At 44.3% G+C, this 2245-nt stretch overlaps 1 long non-coding RNA gene across 1 annotated transcript; it reads right to left on the reverse strand.

Annotated features, from left to right (window-relative positions):
- Nucleotides 1-342: 342 nt before the first annotated feature.
- LOC127908016 (uncharacterized) lies at nt 343-700 on the reverse strand. Its single transcript, XR_008065901.1, has 3 exons — nt 611-700; nt 517-563; nt 343-375 (listed from the first exon to the last, which is right to left on the reverse strand). It is a non-coding gene; the product is annotated as an uncharacterized LOC127908016 (long non-coding RNA).
- Between the last annotated feature and the right edge of the window lie 1545 nt (nt 701-2245).

A 2245-nucleotide genomic window follows, 5' to 3' on the forward strand; every position in this document is an offset into this window, starting at 1 on the left:
TCCACCCAGTACCCTGCACTGAACCTTAGTCACTGTTCTAGCCGGCCTCCGCTCAGTACCCTGCCCTGAACCTTAGTCACTGTTCTAGCTGACCTCCACTCAGTACCCTGCCCTGAACCTTAGTCACTGTTCTAGCTGACCTCCACCCAGTACCCTGCACTGAACCTTAGTCACTGTTCTAGCTGACCTCCACCCAGTACCCTCCACTGAACCTTAGTCACTGTTCTAGCTGACCTCCACCCAGTACCCTGCACTGAACCTTAGTCACTGTTCTAGCTGACCTCCACCCAGTACCCTGCACTGAACCTTAGTCACTGTTCTAGCCGACCTCCACCCAGTACCCTGCCATGAACCTTAGTCACTGTTCTAGCCGACCTCCACCCAGTACCCTGCCATGAACCTTAGTCACTGTTCTAGCCGACCTCCACCCAGTACCCTGCACTGAACCTTAGTCACTGTTCTAGCTGACCTCCACCCAGTACCCTGCACTGAACCTTAGTCACTGTTCTAGCTGACCTCCACCCAGTACCCTGCACTGAACCTTAGTCACTGTTCTAGCCGACCTCCACCCAGTACCCTGCACTGAACCTTAGTCACTGTTCTAGCTGACCTCCACCCAGTACCCTGCACTGAACCTTAGTCACTGTTCTAGCCGACCTCCACCCAGTACCCTGCACTGAACCTTAGTCACTGTTCTAGCCGACCTCCGCCCAGTACCCTGCACTGAACCTTAGTCACTGTTCTAGCTGACCTCCACCCAGTACCCTGCCATGAACCTTAGTCACTGTTCTAGCTGACCTCCACCCAGTACCCTGCACTGAACCTTAGTCACTGTTCTAGCCGACCTCCACCCAGTACCCTGCCATGAACCTTAGTCACTGTTCTAGCCGACCTCCACTCAGTACCCTGCACTGAACCTTAGTCACTGTTCTAGCTGACCTCCACCCAGTACCCTGCCATGAACCTTAGTCACTGTTCTAGCTGACCTCCACTCAGTACCCTGCACTGAACCTTAGTCACTGTTCTAGCTGACCTCCACCCAGTACCCTGCACTGAACCTTAGTCACTGTTCTAGCTGACCTCCACCCAGTACCCTGCACTGAACCTTAGTCACTGTTCTAGCCGACCTCCTCCACTTGAAAAAAATGAGTAAGGAAGTGAAAGGAGCCCTAAATTTTTATGTTCACTAGAACAAACAGTAATGTGCAAGTAACTTCATTCGTTATAGTTCAGACTACATGACACTATTTAGTGTCAAAACAGTTCAGTATTTACAACTTTACAGGATAACAATATGGGTGGTGATGTCACTTTAATATTTTAATTACTGAACACTGAAATACTTTGGGTTGGGTTACTTGAATGGTTCCAGGCAACAGGTTTTCACAAAACAAATTCTGGTACAGTAGCAATGTTGGTTTCTCCATAAAGCATTAAAAGAGACACATAGTATATACAGTATCATTATTCTGGTACTGTATCATGTTGGTTTGTACATAGTATATACAGTATCATTATTCTGGTACTGTATCATGTTGGTTTGTACATAGTATATACAGTATCATTATTCTGGTACTGTATCATGTTGGTTTGTACATAGTATATACAGTATCATTATTCTGGTACTGTATCATGTTGGTTTGTACATAGTATATACAGTATCATTATTCTGGTACTGTATCATGTTGGTTTGTACATAGTATATACAGTATAATTATTATGGTACTGTAGTATGTTGGTTTGTACATAGTATATACAGTATACTTATTATGGTACTGTAGTATGTTGGTTTGTACATAGTATATACAGTATACTTATTATGGTACTGTAGTATGTTGGTTTGTACATACTATGTAGCATGCAAGGTCTGGTCTGATCATGACACTGAAAAACACACTCACTTGCTCACAAATCACAGAAAAACATTTCAGTAGTTAATTTGAGTTGAAAGACTGTAAACAACCACGTGATGAATGTCATTTAGCAGATGCTTTTATCGAAAGCGACTTAGATTCATGCTTGCATATATTTTACGTATGGGTGGTCCCATGAATCAAACCCACTATCCTGACATTGCAAGACCCACACTCTACCAACTGAGCTATGGAGGACCATGTAGAACCTTCCTTCCAAAATAAAACAATGTTTACAATGGGGATAGTTTTGCCAAGCATTGTTCCATTTAGGCTAGCGCATTGTGGGCCAAAACACTTCCAGATGAAGACCGTAGACAGTTAAATATTGT

The sequence above is a fragment of the Oncorhynchus keta genome, chromosome 16 (genome assembly GCF_023373465.1).
Source record: "Oncorhynchus keta strain PuntledgeMale-10-30-2019 chromosome 16, Oket_V2, whole genome shotgun sequence".
NCBI classification, from domain to species: Eukaryota; Metazoa; Chordata; class Actinopteri; order Salmoniformes; family Salmonidae; genus Oncorhynchus; species Oncorhynchus keta.